Source organism: Pelmatolapia mariae, linkage group LG22 (genome assembly GCF_036321145.2).
Source record: "Pelmatolapia mariae isolate MD_Pm_ZW linkage group LG22, Pm_UMD_F_2, whole genome shotgun sequence".
NCBI lineage: Eukaryota > Metazoa > Chordata > Actinopteri > Cichliformes > Cichlidae > Pelmatolapia > Pelmatolapia mariae.
Genome location: NC_086245.2, coordinates 30,510,475 through 30,528,128, shown reverse-complemented (window position 1 = coordinate 30,528,128; position 17,654 = coordinate 30,510,475). Strand labels below are relative to the sequence as shown.

The 17,654-nt window shown below is 39.7% G+C and overlaps 1 protein-coding gene across 5 annotated transcripts in view; it reads left to right on the top strand.

Annotated features, from left to right (window-relative positions):
- hivep3a (HIVEP zinc finger 3a) overlaps positions 1 to 17,654 on the top strand; it is a 56,283-nt gene that overhangs the window by 13,730 nt on the left and 24,899 nt on the right. For 2 of the 5 annotated variants that reach the window (XM_065471311.1, XM_065471316.1), the window contains exon 3: positions 16,236 to 16,272. The exons of 2 other annotated variants lie outside the window; for them this stretch is intronic. The gene's annotated coding sequence lies outside the window, so the exon portion shown is untranslated. Of the gene's footprint in view, positions 1 to 11,742; positions 11,803 to 16,235; positions 16,273 to 17,654 lie in introns of those variants that run through there. One more of the 5 variants, XM_065471317.1, reaches the window with a different exon arrangement.

Sequence of the window (17,654 nt, the reverse complement as noted above, 5' to 3'; positions counted from 1 at the left end):
TTGGAGTACAGGTGTAGACTGTCGCAGTTCTGCTCTGCAGCCTTGGTGAGCTCAGTGCAGAGAGGTGGAACAGTTTCCACCTGTTGCAGGTTGGTTAGAGTTGCCCTCCGGCTTACAGCGGAATAGCAGAACAGAAGGAGCACCTTTCCCAGCTGCAACTGTGACTGTATTTTTTTAATTTATTTTTTTAATGGATATATTTACCGTGGCCTCCTAAACTGGCTTTTGGGCTCCATGTTTTGAAACCTAAACCTTAACATTTTGTCTGCCCTCATGGTGGGGTGGTGTTTTGTTGGCAAGGTGACCACATTTGGACCAGAGTGCGAAGTGCAAAGAGTGTTAGTTGTATCAATGACCTATGCAATGCATAGACATGTATTCATGGTAATTATTGCAAAAAATAAGTAAAAAGAGTTTCACTTGCCAGAACTGGATGACAGACTTTTTGGATGGCCTGCGTTTCACAGCAAGTATTTGTTAAATAATTCCATTAAATGATCTAAAAGGCAACAACAGCACAAACATTGGGGAAAGGTCCAGTTCAATTACTCAAATTAGTGATAGTGAGGCCAAGCAGACAGGGATTGGATACAGCTGACTGTGTATGTATATTTATTATTATTTAAAATGGCAGTGCCTCTAAACTTATGCCTTAATCAATAGCAGAATGCCAGTCAAGCATCAGTTGATAGTAGATATTCTGATGATAACTATAGAAGATTTTTTTGGAACGAGTGCAGAAAGGTAAAGATGTCCAGGAACACCACAGCAAGATACAAGAGTTGTCAGCAGTATTTTTTTAATCTAATTCAATTTGTCTTATTGGTGTTTTTAAAGACTGCAGGATGGTCTGTTTTTACTTCTTTTTTTTTGGTTAAGTGCTAGGGTGGTCATGGACTCTGCTGTTATGTAAGAGTCACCACATGCCACTGGCCTTCAGCATCAAGCCCACTGTGTTATATTTAAAAAAACAAAACAAAAACCCCCACCTTTATCTAGTTGTTATGAGGGGGGACCAAAGAGACCAAAACCATTTTTGTGCCAGCCTGTAATACCCATTATCCAAATCAATACCCATTTTGGGTATTGATTTGCTTTTGGATGCAGCCTCAAGTGGCCATTTTAGGAACTGGAGTTTTTAGCACTTCCACTTTGGCTTAATTTTTCAGCTCTGGAGCTTGCGTATCATTCGTCTTTTGTTTTTTCTTTCCTTGTTTCATCTGGCTACAAAATCAAATGTTTTCAAAATGACATTACTGGCGTGAGATGTAATAACTTTCAAGTCCAATAGTCATTCTCTTATTTGTGTATCGGTCTTTTACAAATCTAGATCCTCAGTTGGTAACTTTGTCTGTTGTTCAGGGGCCTGCAGGTAAGTCACAGCTATCGGAGCCTTTTCATTTAGAGAGGACCAAAACTGTAAAGTGTCAAAATCACCACAACACCAAAACAGTGATGTGAAAGATGCTGAACTGCTTTATGAAGCTGAGGTGGAGAGTAACTCTCTGTGGGTTTGTGACATGTAATGCATTACACTGCCACCTGATTCATTAGTCGTTTAAAATGATTGATTCTAGCAGCCTTAAAGTGGATACATGCTGCATTGTGTGTGTATGGTATTTAGGATTGCATCACACTGTCTCCCTCTGCTCTGCATGCTCCTGTTGACATGTCATTGTTGTTAAAGGCTGTGATTTTCTGGGATCTCCATGGTAGTGGCTTCTGTGTTATGTCGCTTTAGTTGTGTCGGTGGCTTTGTTCCTCAGTACTACTCTTATATCTGATCCTGCAGCACTGGTAGATAGCATTGTTTCACACAGCTACTGCTGACTCAGCTGGTACCCACAGGTAGACCTCGAGATCGTTCGTGGCCACGTCCCAGTTATTGCTTTAATTCAGAAGTGTTTGTCAGTTGTTACTGCTGCCTACAGTAACAGCAGTTTCTCGCGCCACTCTGTGTGTGGACAGTATAGATTCCTGAACAAGCAGGCTCTTTGGCAGGTTGCCTCAGCCCTGTCTGTTGATTCACTGTTGGTGAAATAAGAGCACATATGGCTGCTCTCTCTCTGCATTACGTCACCTTGAGATCCAGGCAGATTGGTTTGCATTTACTGCCCAGCTTGAGGAGGGAAAAAAAAACTCATTGTATTGGGATTGGTTTGATCTGAGCTGTGCTTTCTCCAAAAATTGGCATGCTGTTTTTGAAATGAACTGCGCCTTAATGAGCTGGATGCACAAAAGGTCAGCAAATTATATATTCACTTATTTATTTATTTATTTAGACTTGAAATAAAAACAGGCTAGGATGTACTTTTGTGTTCCATATCCTGCTTAACCCAGCAGACAACCTAGCCAGATGCACCAGGCTCTACTGTGTTAGTATTGATCCATCTGAGTTATATCACATCGCACAGAGTTGCTGCCTGCTGCACGCATTCACTCCCCTGTGAAGACTTTGCACGCGGTTGTTATCAGCTATTCACTGGTTTCCATTAGTTTCCTGATTTAGCTCTTTTCATGCACTAATGCACCCTGCGCCGTCACTGCTTTGATACTCAGAATGATTTGGTTTGAAACATCTTTATGGCACCTTTGCCTCGGCCACATTCACTTCTTTAAAAGCCAAGCTGCCCTTAGTAGAATTTAATGTAGAAATCTATAACAAGATCTACTTTAACATTCAACAATCTTTTTTTTTCTTAAACCAGTTTTGATAATCTTACAGTACTGAAAATGTGTAAAGTTCTTCTCTGACAAAATGTGTAACATTGAAGAAATACATGAAGAAATGTCATCCCTGTATGGTGATTAGGGTTTTTTTTTCTCTTCAAGAATTCAACGATCCAAATATGACCTTGCTTCTAACATATGTGTCGATATGTTTTAATTGGTTTTGCTTAATTGGTAAGGTGAAGAGATGGATCTGTGTCCATCATCTTTCTCATTCTAAAATGATTTTCCATGTGTGTTTCCAAATTGTATAATGTTCATTTTAATGGGGGATTGGTGCTGAAAAACTCCACACATGGCACATCAGAACTGTAACAAAGTGTAATCCCTCCTGGTTTTCTCTCTTTTCTATCATACATTAATATTTTTAGCTGCTATGACTGTGAAACAGTAAAAACTCTTAAATCTATTATTGTGAACCTTAAAATAGTCAACAGTCCCAACACCAAATTCTAAAAGCAGTTTCTCAACAGCTCAATTACTTCTTAACACAGAATAACTGCTATGATGCCTTCCAGTCAGGTTTTAGACAGAACCACAGCACTGAAACCGCTCTGACCAAAGTGTTTAATGACATATGTCTGAACACAGACAGTGGAAAAATGTCAGTCTTAGTTTTACTGGATCTCAGTGCAGCATTTGATACAGTTGACCACAACATATTACTCAAATGACTGGAGAACTGGGCAGGTCTTTCAGGAACTGTACTAAACTGGTTCAAAACATACAAAGTATTTCCTGTTTTCTAAGTATCAATAGGTAACTTCACATCTGAGCAGACAAGTATCACATGTGGTGTTCCCCAAGGTTCCATCTTGGGACCCCTTCTGTTTAACATTTACATGCTCCCACTGGCACAGATTATAAAGAACAACAAAATAAACTATCATAGCTATGCAGATGACACACAAATATATATCACAATGTCACCAGGAGACCGAGGCCCTGTACAGGCTCTTGGTAAATGCATTGAGGAAATTAAAGACTGGTTGTGCCACAATTTTCTCCAGCTAAACAAAAACAAAACTGAAGTAATAGTCTTTGGTACCAAAGAAAAACGATTACAGGTCACCAGAGAACTTCAATCTATACACCTAAAAACCACAAACCAGGCGAGAAATTTGGGTGTAGTGATGGATGCAGACCTAAACTTAGAAAAACACATTAAGACAATAACAAAATCAGCTTACTATCACCTCAAGAATATTTCAAGGATAAAAGATCTGATGTCTCAACAGGACCTGGAAAAACTAGTCCATGCATTCATCTTTAGTAGGCTTGATTACTGTAACAGCATCTTTACAGGTCTACCTAAAAAAAAAAATCAGTCAGACAACTACAGCTCATTCAGAACTCTGCTGCTCGAGTCCTCACTAAGACCAAAAAAGTGGACCACATCAGTCCAGCTCTGAGGTCTTTACACTGGCTGCCTGTCCGTCAGAGGATAGACTTTAAAGTTCTGATGCTGGTCTATAAAGCTCTGAATGGTTTAGGACCAAAATACATCAGTGACCTCCTGACCCAGTATGAACCTTCCAGATCCCTTAGGTCATCTGGATCCGGTTTTTTATTAGTTCCCAGAGTCAGAACCAGACATGGAGAAGCTGCATTCAGCTTTTATGCTCCATATATCTGGAACAAACTCCCAGAAAGCCTCAGATCAGCTGAAACACTCAGTTTATTTAAATCCAGGTTGAAGACTCACCTGTTCTCAGCTGCTTTTGAATAAAGCACCAAATCCACACTTTTAAGCTTAAATTTTAAAACTTATTTTAACTACTGATTTTATCTACTGTCCTGATTTTATCTACTGTTTTGATTTTATATACTGTTTTGTTTGTTTGTTTGTGTTTGTTTGCTTGTCTTAATCAATTTCAAATCATGCTTTTTATTTGTTTTTGTTTTTAATGTCTCTGTAAAGCACTTTGAATCACCTTGTTGTTGAATTGTGCTATATAAATAAACTTGCCTTGCCTTGCCTAAAAGGACTGTAGACTAATCACTACTATGAATGTATGGCAGCCTTTCTGTCTTTAAGGCAGCAGAACAAATTCTGTTCACTGATGAACATGTTGTACTCGGCTAAGCACAAAATTAATCATTTATCACTGTAGAAAGTCTTTTTTGTGAGATTTCCACATTTACAGCTGTAACTAATCTTACATTTATTTTTATTAAAATGCCTTTTCTTCTATAAATCGTCTGGAAAAAAGTTGGATATAATTTTGCATTGCCCAATAGATATATTCAAATCATACATATTTTAAAAAAACAAAAACAAAAAAAAAAAAAAAAAAAAAAAAGGAAGCCAATATGAATGTACCTTAAACCGACAGTGGGTGATTTCTCCGGTCAAATTCTACAAACGTGTATGGAAGATTTTCCCTTTCTTATAACCTCATTAAATTGTTAGACTGTGATGAGTTTATATTGTTAATCATTAGTTTCAAGACTTATTGAATGACATTACACTGGCTACATCAATCCTTTATATGCAGTCTATAGCAGAAGTAGTTTCTTTTATTTGCTTCATGATTTCCCCTATAATATTAATGTTCAGTATTAATTCTCTGTATTTGAATATTTATTAATTTTACACATTTATTGTAGTTGCAACAACAGGGCTGCAACAATTCAAGTATTTTGAATAATTTTATTATTTAAAAAAAAAATTATCGACACAAAGTCTTTGCTTTGATGGTTCGTTTAATGCACGGCTCTGTTGTGCGCCATGGAACCATGATCAGTGGGTGAGTGTTTCACCCACATTTGTGACTAAAAACAGACCTGCAATATAAATGTTTTTAGGAGCAGCCTGTGGATAAAACGTTTGACCACATTAAGCCCGATTTTTATAGAAAAAAACTGATAAAACAACAGGAGTAGTGATGATGATGCTGGCACAGTTTAACATGGCATCCAAAACAGCAGCACTGTTCATGTAACCTCCATCAAAACTTTACTGGGGGGGGGGGGGGAAGCTAGTGCATCCTTCATCAAAGCACCTGATCAACAAACTCCGATGTGAAGAAAAGAAAACTTTGTAGCTGCTCCATCCACCGCCGTTTGTTTTACACAGCGAAAAATCTACAGTAAGGCCACATTAAAACATGCAGATTAACTTACCATAGTCTGACATGTTTAAATGATACAGCTTGCTGACGGCTGATGGCAGCCGTCCTATTTTACATGGAAGTGAACAGCGGTGAGTCTAAATTTGGGGGTGAGGGGATTAAAAGTGAAATGATATAAAACAGTGTCTCAATCACAAATGTCTCTAAGTTTTTTCATTTATCCTTTCTTTACTAATATGAAATGTGCCAATGCCGTATGCTGAAAAAAAAAAGATCCCCACACGATGATGTTCCCACTTCCAAACTTCATTGTTGGTATGGTGTTTTTGGGGTGATACACAGTGCCTTTTATTGAACTCCAAAAAGTTCAATTTTAGTCTTATCTCATCAGACTATATTCTCCCAGTATTCCACAGGCTTTTCTTGTCTAAATGTTTTCCAGCAATCTTTTTCATGCTTTTTCTTCAGCAGTGGAGTCCTACGTGGCGAGTGTGCATATAGGACATGGCGATTAAAAGCATTATCGTTTTCTTTAAAATTTTTACCTGCTGATTCCAGGTCTTTCTGTAGCTCCACACAAGTGATCCTTGGCTCTTGGACAACTCTTGTGATAATTCTTTTCACTTCTCATTCTGAAATCTTGCATGGTGAACCTGGTTGTGGCTCGTTTATGCTGAAATTATGTTCTTTACTTCTGGATTATGGCCCCAACAGTAGTCACTGGAACCTTCAGTAGTTTAGAAGTTCTTCTGTAACCAGTGCCATTAATATGTTTTGCAACAATAAGGTTGCAAAGGTCTTGAGAGAGCTCACTGGTTTTACCCATCATGAAATCTGTCTTGTGTGACAGCTTTTTATAGTGACCAGTTGGAACTGAACCAGCCGATATTAATTTGCACTAAGTGGCAGGATTACTTTCTAATTACTGATCGTTTTCAGCTGGTGTCATGACTTTCCATTTTTGCACCTCCCTTTCTTCATGTGGTCATGCTGTATAGTCACCTACAGTGTTTGCCATTATAGTGGTAGGGAGTTTTTAAAAGGGCAGAGCTAGAAACCACAAATTCAAATCTTTTCCTGATGTCATCATTTATATATATATAAAGTGTGACCTGCTGGGGGTCGGTGTGGATTTCCTGCTAGAGAACTGACATTTTCTTTGTTGAATTTCTCACACGTAGGAGCAAAAACGAAACATTTCCTTTCATTCGGAAAATGCTCATAAGTGGCTCACCAGATAGAATGAATCCCACTTATTTGTGTCCACATAAATGTGATTCACACAGTCTCATGAGATGTAAGCTACCTTATTTGACTGCAGGTGTAGTCATTAAGAGTATGCTTTTGTTATCAGGATCGCAATGAGGGTATGCAAATAGTGTCACAGTTTCAGTCAGCGACCAAACCAAAAGCCACATTCACACCCTGAAGCCAAAAACTCTCGCAGAAACAACCTAACTTAGATGTGGGGACAAATATAGCAGGCAGCTGGTCATTCTGCCTATAATTAGCATTTCCTCTCTCCATTTTCAGCTTGTTTTCTCATCACTTGCACAATGCCTCCCATTTTTTTGTGTCAAACTCCTTGTTCCTGATTTGGCTTGCTGCTGCTCTAAATATGATTTACTAACTTTTCTGTAAATGAGTCTTTTGTTACTGGGCTTCTGCAAATATTAACACATTTTTTTAATAGAGAGTGTACCTTTTAGCTATATGATATACATTGAGGTTAATAAAGTTAACAGAGCAAAAAATGTTTAGTTATTTGAGTCCTTTCCTCTGCTGTTTTTAAAATCTAAGGCCACAAAGTACTGACTTTTATTAACCAGCACTGATGGCCAGGAAGGTGCTGCAGCATCAGAGTCTGACACAACTTCCAGCAGCCTGTAAGCAGTTTTTTTTCCCCTAGCTCTAAATAGGGCTTTGGTGGTGGCCCACCCATATAGATCAACAAACATAGCAGGATTGAACAGAACTGTTAAGGGAATTGTTCACACTGTGGTTGTCTGTGCCGCACATCTGTCAATGCAAATCAGCTTCGATAGACTTTGACATGGATAATCAAGTAAAAGTAAAAAGTAAAACAAATATAACTTAACAGTATTGTCCATATAAGCTTCAGTAAAAAATGATTAAAAAATGTTTTGATAACTACTCAAGATACTACAACAATTACTTCATGAAAATATCCCAAGAATTGTGACACACTGCAGGTCTCTGTCAGACAATTACATTAGAATATATAGTTTTTGATTCACAGGCTGGCAAGTTCAGAAGATCACTTAAGTGTGTTTCCAATTATAATTGTCTTACTGTATGTGCGTGCTTTCTGTTGTCTGTGTTGGTACTTTGGAACAGCAGAAATGAATCCAGGCTATCCACTAGTTTGACATTTGGGGGAAATTTGGCTTTGCTTTCTAGCTGAGAGTTACATAACTGTAAAGCCCCCATTTCGATTCCAGCTCATGACCTCTGTTGCTTGCCATGCTTCTGTCTCACTCCCCTTGTTTCCTCTGAATTTTCCATGGGAAATTGGAGAAAATGACAATAAATAATTGGATAACAATACTGTGAATGCTTAATCAGCATTCACATAGCCTAGTGGATAGCCTGGATTCACACTAATGACAAAGTCGGTATGATAAGGGGCGCATTTGAATTTCAACTTCCAATTTTGTGTAATATATTGGGATATTTGTATATTAGAGCTCTTTGTATTATTAGAGCTATTTTTTAATATTTTGTAGTATATTGTCATATTTTATATTGGTACTTTAACTTGTTCGTAACTGTCTTGAGCAACTGTGGCCACATAATTGTCTCTGGGATTAATAAAGTATATTGTGAATCTGAAAATAGGAAATTGGAATGTCATGGTTACCATAGTACAGTGTTTCCCAACCACTGTGCTGCGGCACATAGGTGTACTGTGAGAAATGATCAGGTGTGCCGTGGAATATTATCTGGTTCCTGATTAGTAGTCTAAGGCTACGTTCACACTGCAGGTCTTAATGCTCAATTCAGATTTTTTTGATCAAATCCGATTTTTTTGTCTGCTTGTTCACACTACAAATAAAATGTGACTTCAAACACGCTCTAGTGTGAACCCTCAAAGCGGCCCACATGCGCAAAAGAAGACGTCACACACAACGTGTGTGTTAGACCCAGACCAAACAGTACTGTTTGACTGATGGCCCTTAATATAAAGACTTGTTTCGGACTTTACGTTTCCCAATTTTGCTTTAAGTTATAAAGTTATTTTGTTATTTACATATGGCCTAATAATTATCCTTATTGCTGTTTTGAGAGGAGCGGTGCTTCAAAGGATAGTTGCAGATTTCTGTCAGAATCTGCAGATTATACAGTACAAATAAAATGTTCACGTTTCTCCAACGTTGTCTTCCCAACAGTTGTTGGGAAGACAACGTTGGCCGTTCCTGGCCATCCAGTGAAGTTTCACTGGATGGCCAGGAAGCATTCATGATGTCTTCTCGAGCGCTTCTCCGGCGCTGATAATTGGTGTCTGTCTTGTGTCAGTGACGTAAAAGACGGATTTAATGCGACATGACTATTCAAACAGCAGTCGCTTTCTAAAACATCAGATACGCATCGGATTCAGTACCACATGCGAAAGTGACCCAGATCAGATTTGAAAATATTGGATTTGTGCTGTTCACACTGTCATACCATGATCGGATATGGGTCGCATAGGGTCAAAAAAGTCGTATTTGATGCGCTTTCACCAGCAGTGTGAACGTAGCCTGAGTGACCGCATGAGTAACGGGCAGAACAATTTCATTCTCTTCCACTAGAGGGCAGTACAACTACTTGCTCTAATGAAATGAGTTGCCAACTGCCAGTAAAACAGAAGAAGACGAAGAAGAAATTACATAATAGTCATGCTGTGAGTGAAACAATGCAGGGCGTAATAGCAATGGATAAATATCTAAAAAGAAAAAGTAGTCAATCTGACCTGGGTCCTGGAGAAAATCTGACCCAGATGAAAGCCCTAGCTTGAGTAGTGGTCAGAAGAAAGCAAAAAAGCTATACTGGGGACAAACTGAGCCAATTCCGCTATGCCTGGTGCGCGGGGGGAAATTTTTTGTGACATTTTTGTTTGGTGGTGTGCCGTGTGATTTTTCTAATGTGAAATATGTGCCGTGGCTCCAAAAGGTTGGGAAACACTGCTATAGGACATGTCACAAAAACCCTCTATCTTAGTTGTTGTGGTCTTCTTCTTCTTTTGGCTGTTCCTGTGAAGGGTTAATACAGTAGATCTTCTGCCTCCATCTGGGCCTTCACCAATCTGACATGGAGTTATTCTGATCCACACATTGATTTGGCAAAAACTTTACGGACAGAGCCCTCCCTGTTTATTTAGACTTGGGGCTTGCACAAGTCATACACTGTTTTATAGCCTTTCATATGGCTGGATTTTCTTTTAATGTTAGAGTTATAGTAGAACATTAGCAAGAAGAACAAATCTATGAAAGGCAACAAATTTAATAAAACGTGTCATGCTGAATGCTCAAATAAAAATAAAATGCTTGGCATATCAAAATGTATCATTCGTGTGAAATTTGGATTGTGTATTACAGTCACGTTGCTTTGGTGAAAAGTGAAAATCTAAATTATTGCTCCTTAACCTCCTAAGACCCGAACGCTTTCATGGCATGCATTTTCAATTTCTCTTTGCTATTTGCCCTGGTTGGGACCTGATGATTTTGTGTGTGTGTGTGTTGTTTTCTTAACTTGATTTTTGTTTCTGAGAAAAATGAGATTCCCATAAGAGGAAATTTGTTTTAAATTTCGATAAAACAGTGGGAGTATAATGTCCAAGTAAGTGGATATCAGGCCCTTGTAGAGCAAAATTTAGTATTTTGGTCTAGACCAGCGGTCCCCAACCGGTCCGTGAGTCGTTTGGTACCGGGCCGCGAGAGTTGAGGCTCAGGTGTGAAATGTATGGTTTTCAGGGTTTTTATCGGTTTTTAGCTTTATTTTGTTATCGTTAACTCGATTTTCCTGGGTCTTTTCAGGTGTGTTATGAATAAATCTTCTTTTTTTCGGTACCGGTACTAGTTTTATTTTGTTGTATTTATCCGCGACACCTTAAAGGCCGGTCCGTGAAAATATTGTCGGGCATAAACCGGTCCGTGGCGCAAAAAAGGTTGGGGACCGCTGATCTAGACAACCCAAAATGTGATGTCCACATATGTGGACGCCAGGTCCTAGGAGGTTAAATACAGAAATGTTCCTCCTTGCTGCATAAAGCCACATTTGTACACACGTGGAATTAGTATGTTATTGGAACATTTGGAACTAGAGTCTAAATCAGCACCACTCACCACAGCTGAGCTCTGCACAACATCTGTCAACATGGACTGCTGTTGACGAGTCAGGTCATACAGTAACTGGAGCTCTTTTTGGAGATCAGGTGACCATTTATCTCCATGGACTCTTTACACTGTGGCAGTCCAACTTAACCTGTGTTGGTCACATGGCTATTTTCATTGGCCATTAGGGCAGGTTGAGGTTGAGAGGGGCATCTGTTTCCTCCTGCTTGGTGGGTGTATGGTGGGTGTATGGTGGGTGTTGGGTGGGGGATCTCTGGTCTGTCTGTGGCTCACTGTCTTGTAATGGCTGGTAGACTGTACTGTCTGTACTCTAAGATCATACAGCTGTGCTTTACATCAAATATGAAGCACAAAGTGGCTGTGATGATGCATTTAAGAGATCATTATGTACCACAAACTGACTCTGTAAAGACTACTCCATAGTGTCGCAGGCGTAGCAGTGACAGATTCTGCTTCCTGTGGTGTTTTAAGGCCATATGTGAAACCTTCGACTGCTGGGATTCTAAGGAGCACCCTGCCTGTGTTTTCTCTCTGGTGACAGGTGGCACAGTGCCTCGAAACTCCCTCTATGGCTCTGCAGGATGGAGCCAGAACTGACCCAAGCTTGGATGCTGCTACTGACAGTCTACCGCAACGCAACGAAAGTTAGACCAATATATGTTTTTGTCAATACTGGCCTTTTAGGTAAAATCGAATATTGATCAATGGTCATCACGCTCATCCAATTTGAAGATTTACTTGACCAGTTAGACCAACAAGTCCAAAACCAGCCATAATTGATATACTCCCTTCTGCCTTATTTTGGGGAAAAGCTAAAAATCCAGCACGATATGCAAATAAGCCCTCCCCAAAAAACAAAACAAAACTGAAATCTTTTAAAGGCTTGTCACATAAGAGGGCTCTAAGGAAAAAAAATGCATCTTTTCTAAATATTTTGTACTCATAGCTTGACAATATAATGACAATAACAACAAAGTAGTGAACTATGTATTTACTCCTTTAATGGAAAAAGAAGTGTGTTGTGTTGATTCTGATCATGTGGTAAATATGATGAACTTGTGGTGTCTGACCCAAGATACTTGAATAATTTCCCTAGACACCCACCTGGGGCCGCCACATTTAAAGAGCACAGCACTGGCTCCATCCTTTGAAGATAAAATGAATACATAAGCCTTTTCTGTAAAGCTTTGATAGGGGAAATGCTTGACCTGTTTTAAATGTAATCTTCCATAACCTGGGACTTTTATAATAAACCCGTTTAGCTGTAAATGGGGAAAAATGGCTCGAGTTTGTGGTTATAATACAGAAAATCAAAAAAAATAACAGTACAAACAAAACTTTTTATTCTTCCTAAAATTACATATGACCATTTTGCAGACAAAATGGTGTCTAAACTGGAATTAGCCAGATGTATTCAAAACATTTGCATCTTCAAAAATAGCCCTTTTTTTCCTATTCAACCACTGCTAAATGTTAATGTATTGTTTAGCTCGAGGAACTAGAATGAATCCACAGTGCTCAGTTTAGGGAAAGGAGGGCAGCATTGTGAAACCTTATCTTTTTGTTTCCATCCTTTTCTCATCCTACACTCCTAACAGACAAAAAAAATCCTGTTGAGAAAATGTGTTTGGAAGCATGATGTTCAAACTGTGACAAGGCCATGCAGATGAGCCCCAGCTGCACAGACGGAGACAACCCTGTGAAAGAGCTTGACACTGGCAGCTCTGTCACCTCCAGACAGTAGAGCAAGGGTCAATAGTCGTCCTCTGATAATATGATAACAAATGCTGAAAGCAATAATCACCTGGATTTTCACCAGATTTGGGCCTCTGCAAACATTTTTCGTAAACAGCAAGGTTGAAGTAGCCAAAATGTCCTCAGTCGTACTGTGTGAAAGATTAATGTTCAGCATTTTGCATACGCTGCCATTTGCTCTGAACAACTGGGAACATCCAAAGTGTTCACTCTGCAGCTTGCAGTAAGTTATTCTCAATACAGAATCTTTGTTCTGGGTTACTTTGACAATATGCATGAACATGTATTAAATCCCATATTAGGTAAGCGATATAAAAAAATGTGCTTTATGTAACCCAACTTCAAATCTAGAACCAGCACGTAATCCTCAACTTTACCTCTGATGTAATGGGGCTTTCTTCCTGATCACTGCTATTAACCACTGAAGATATTAGGAATTGTTAAACTCATAGAAAATGCATAGCGATAATACATTTGTTCTTGGGCTGGTACCAAGTTTCCATCCAAATCTAGAGTAAGTTTTAATGATCTAATAGCTTGTGACCTTTAGCAGCAGTATCTTGAATTCGTTTTTCTTATGGCTTTATGAGTCTCTCACATCATTGTGTAGGAATTTGATCCCACTTTTCATCACGTTTCTCAATTTTATTTTTTTTTTGAGGTTTGCAGACATTGGTTGCACAGCCCTCTTAAGGTCCAGTCACATCTATTCTGTTGTAGATTTGCTGGAGTGCTTGGGGTCATTGTTATATTGCATGACCCAATTTGGGCCAAGCTTTAGCTGATCAGACAGACGGCCTCATATTTGACTCTTCGTGGTCATGGACTCTTCATGGAGTTCGTGGTCAGTTCAATCAATGCAAGGCACTCATGTTCTGTTGCTGGAAAATAAAGCCAAATTCATTACCCCTCCATCAACTTGCTTGGCAGTTGGAGTGATGAATTTGTGCTGATTTGCTGTGTTTCGTTTTCACTCTGCAAGCCTCTCCTTGGTCTCTTCTGCCCAAAGGACAGGGTGTCTTGTGGTTTGTTCAGTTGTAGCTTTCCAAATCTAAGTTGTGCTGTTCTTTTTTTCTTTTCTTTTTTTTCTTCAGAAAGAGAAAGCCTTTCTCCTGGCAACCCTTCCAAACGAGCATTACTCCTACAGTCTGTTTCTAATAGTACTCTCATGGACTTTAACATTTAGCTTACTAACTGAGGCCTTTAGAGTTTCCGTTGCAGCTCTTGGATTTTGTTTGTGCACTTTCTCTGAGCATTGCACAGTGTGTCCTCTGTGAATTTGCTGGGACGTTTAGTCCAGGAAAGATTGTACTACATATATATAAAAACCTAACTGTTCCAGACCAGCAAACTGCCATTTGCTTTTATAGAGGGGGTCACATTTGCTGATATTTAATAAATCAAATGTATTTGATTTGCATTGCCCACTTACCCTCTTTATTTATTTATTTATGGCAACAGTAAGGGTGTATGTAAAATAATCTTTTTTTTCTCTGTGACTGTATCTAAAGAATGGGCATAACCACCATGATTTCACCCACTGATTTAAGGTTAGGGTGTCTTCATTTTCTTCTGTCGGAGACCATGTTGGATTGGGAAACCGTTGCATCATATCAGACAATTACAGAAATTAATTACAGAAAAATTACAATTTAATTTTTTGTTTTTAAAAGACATGAAATAAATGAAACACATACGCTGCACACAGGCCTACTTGCTGCTCTCAGGCATACGTGATTTCTTTCATAAGTTTCATTGACAAAGAAACAAATAACAGTTATGCTCACAGAAGGGGACCCTGTACCTTTTTCCAGAATTTATAAGCACTTACTCAGATGACAGCACTTGGAAAAGGTCAGCTAAAGTCCTTTTAGCCTTTTAATCCTTACGGTGAACAGTAGACTCTTGAAAAATAATTCACTGAATAAAGCATGAAGTTCATTTCATAAATTTAAATTTTGATCATTCATAAAAGATGATTATTCAGGTTATGTTCACTGGCTGCTGAGTTTCCAATGAGCATGCGGTTTGTCAGATCCACTGATCGTTCATTGCATGGGGGATTGTTTTGGGGTTATTTTAGCAGTGTGTGAGCTTTATTTCATTTTTTAACTTTGCAGTGATTTAGTCACTGACGAAACAACGTGTGTAATTAAGATTATTATTATTTATTTATTTTTGTTTATTTATTTTCAGAAAAAACCTTCCATTGGTTACTTTTAATTAATTTTTTTTTAGTCCATCCAAATTGAAAACAGGAAAAAGATAGAAGAAAAGGAGTTTGTGGTTCTGTGCTCTGAGTTGCTGTGCTCTTGTATGTTAGGGTGAGATAATTAGGTTTCAGATAGTTGATTGGTAAGAATAAGATTGTCTGCTGGTAGCGTTTTGCCAGAAATGTCTGTATGCGAGCAGACACATCATCACATCATTTTTGAATCTGGAGCCCTGTAGTCACAAGGTTTCTCTGTGGCCCGGAGCAGAATGGACACCCTGGGCTCTCTTCCAATCCTCTCGGCTTCTCCTTTTTACCCCTGGCCAGATGAGCAGCTCACTGCCTGTCTGCATCCTACCGGCTGGTACTCCATCAATGCTCCTCCTATCTGTGAGCTTTCAGCCTGCTGGAAAAAAAGAGAAAAGAGGGAGGGAAAAAAATCAGTTCATGGACAGAGGGGAAATGGCGGGGGGACCCGTGGCATAAAAGAGTGATGTCACAGTTGCCCGGACCTATTTCAGCCTGACCCCTGGCAGGAGCACTGTGGACGTTCTCCAGAGCCTCTCTTAAAACCTGGATCTGTGTGCGCTTTTCCCCTTGTATCTTTCCCATGTTTTCTCAAAATGCAGCATCAGTATATCTCTGTACCTGCGTTGGAAAAATGAGATCTGAATGGTGAACTTGTATTTTAAAAATTCTGAAGTAAGCCCCCTTCACCTCCCCTCCTAGTTCAATTAGGCAGGAGAGAGCACTCCCCCTTTCTTTTTTACCTCTCACCGCTTTGCCAGCTGTGCAGCAGAAACCGCTGCCAAAAGAAACACAAGCTTACGTCAACATCAATATAAGGAGCCACTGCTTCACACAAACCCAAAACAGAGACACTAGGACGTGGGAGGGGGGTGTATCAAAGAGGTGGAGAGGGACAGAGAGAGAGCGTGTCCCCTCCTTCTCATTCATAGACATAATATACTCAGCTACCTGTTTGTCAGCCCAGTGCACGTAGAGCGGAGACTCGATTACCTCTCTCTCTGCCTTCAGCGTAACTCTCATTCATCCTTTCTCTCTCTCTCTCTCCTCGTCTTCGTGTCTCTCTGCTTTCCCTGTTTCCAGTCATTCAGAATTGGAGGACAACACCACCTGCGACCAGGTAAAAAAAAAAAAAAGAAAGAAAAAAGGGGGGTCCATTGATATCCTTTTTGTCATCTGCAGTGATCTTGATGTATGAGGTGTGTGACGTGATGTGGGAACTGTGGAGGGAGGGAGGAAGGGGGGGATTCTTCATTCATGTCTTTGTTATTGCAAAAGGCTGCTACACGAGTGAGGCAGCGAGAGGTGGAAAAGCACGAGAATCATTTGCGTCAGTCTGCTTGAATACATTTGAAGGCAGCCTAATGTTTTTTGGATTATTTTTTGCCCATTTTAACACATGCAGACAGCTTCTGTAGAGAGAGTGAGTGCATCTGTGTGTGAATGAAGGAGAGAGTGCATGTAGCGAGTGGTCCGTGGGCTGTGTAGGTATTAAAGCTAGGAGTGAATGAGCTGCCTGTGTTGTGCATCCAGCCGCCTATGCTTGGCATGTCCTCCATGTGGACCTGTGGGAGCATTCCCGAAGTACACACACACACACACACACACACACACACACACACACTGGGAGAAAGGGAACACTGTGTATCCACTAAGGGCTCTCCCCTGTCCCTCCAGAGAGCACCGTTATCAGGCTGCTGATGAAGCTGCACTGTTGGACACGACAGCGTTGCTAGTGTTCAGCTGACAACATAGTGGATAACACAACAACAGATGAATGCTTTCAGGGTCACACAAGTCCGGAGGGGTTCACATTTTTATTGACTTTCATTAAGAAAGTGTTTAAAAATTGTTCTCCTCTCTACAGTGGGATGCTTTGAATGTCCCTGTTTGCATTTTTGAAGACGATAATATTTAAAGACGAATTGTCTGCAGCAATGCAGCACTGGTAGTCAGAATGTAGGCTTTTTAGTTTAGAGAAAAAGCACCAATATTTTTTTTTTTTGGTGGTGAAATTGTCAACTGGTCTGTGGTTCTTTAGCATCCCAGTGTCTGGATTTGGCTTTGATTCTTCCTGAAGGAATGGAATATCAGTGTAGTACCAATTGAAAACTCCCAAACTATTGATTTTTTTCTTTCCTTTCTTGGTGTGCTCCTCTCAAAAAAACAGTAGCTTCTGGGAGGGAGGCACCTCGCCTGCCGCCTTCTCGCGCTCTCTCTCTCTCTCTCTCTCTCTCTCTCTCTCACACACACACACACACACACACACACACACTCTCTCTCTCTGTAGTCAGTGAGGATACTGGAAGATAAATTTAGCCCTCCAGCTCTCCTTCCATCTGCTACCACATGGTTTAGGGCCGTTACCATAGGAACCACCGCTGGGTGCCCATTAGTGTGAGAAGGGGAAATTGACAATATTTTTTTTTAAAGCCATTTATACAATATTCTCTTTCTTTGTGTGGGTGAATGGACACGTCATTTAAATAGTTTAGTTTTTTT